The following is a 1,322-nucleotide window of genomic DNA, read 5'->3' on the forward strand; positions in this document are numbered from 1 at the left end:
TGGAGGGACAACCCACTATTCGTATCTTACAAGATGAAAGCACGGAAGATGGAAGCCGCAACCTATGTGCAATCGAATCAACTCTGGAAAATGAGTTGATAGGTGAAAAACAACAAAAAGAGGAGGAGCATATAGGAAAGGAACTCCCATTACACGTGACTCAAGACGAAATAAAGACAAAGATAGCTGAGAGTCAAGGTCTTACAAAAGACGAAGAAAGAGAACTCGATGAGAACCTATGGAAACACCGACAAGTATTTCGACGGGAGCCTGGATTTTTACCGCAGTATCAGCATGAACTAAAGGTGCGAGAAGGACAAACCTTTTTTTGGAAGGAGCTACCCTATTCCGATGGCATACCGAGAGAAAGTGGAGGACGAAATTCAAAGGATGATGAAATTAGGAATCATCCAGAGATCAAGTAGTTCTTACATTAACCCTCTAGTACCTGTAATAAAAAATGACGGAACGGTACGCTTATGTCTTGATGCCCGGAAATTAAACGACATTTTAATTGAGGATTAGGAGTGCCCAGAATCAGCCGAGGTCCTTTTTCAGAAATGCAAAGGAATGAAGATCATGTCTAATTTCGACATGACGACCAGCTTCTGGCAAGTTCAATTACACCCAAACTCAAGACAATACACTGCATTCCAATACCGGGGAAGAAGCTACGAATTTCGAGTTGTGCCATTTGGGTTAAAAACTAGTACAGCTGCATTAGTCAGAGGATTAGACTACGCCTTGCATGGACTGGGCGACCAGATCATATCATTTGTCGATGACACTCTCATTACATCAGAGAGTAATGCAGCTCATCTGGAACATCTAAATGAGATCTTAGAAAGGTTAAAAAATAATAACCTTACATTAAACTTATGTAAGTCTCATTTCTTTAAAAAAGAAACGAAGTTCTTAGGATTCATACTCACGACAGACGGTATTAAACCGGATCCCGACAAAATCCACAATATACACGATTTTTCAATACCTAGGAACGTGAAACAATTAAGAGGCTTCCTCGGATTGATAAATTTCTATTCAAAGTTTAGCAAAGAACACGCCGCTGAAACAGTACCTCTGTTGCCCAGACCCTAGCGAAGCTTTTTACCTGGAAACGGACGCAAGCAACTACGCGTTGGGAGCCGTCCTTTATCAATTAAACGACAATCAAGAAAAAGAAATCATCACTCTGGCAAGCCGAACTCTTAAAGGCCCTGAATTGACCTATTTTACCACGGAAAAGGAGCTGTTAGCTATAGTATGGGCACTACAGAAATTCCGAACATATCTTCACGGTGCAGAGATAATCAATCGCACGG

Source organism: Belonocnema kinseyi, chromosome 7, assembly GCF_010883055.1.
Source record: "Belonocnema kinseyi isolate 2016_QV_RU_SX_M_011 chromosome 7, B_treatae_v1, whole genome shotgun sequence".
Lineage (NCBI taxonomy): Eukaryota > Metazoa > Arthropoda > Insecta > Hymenoptera > Cynipidae > Belonocnema > Belonocnema kinseyi.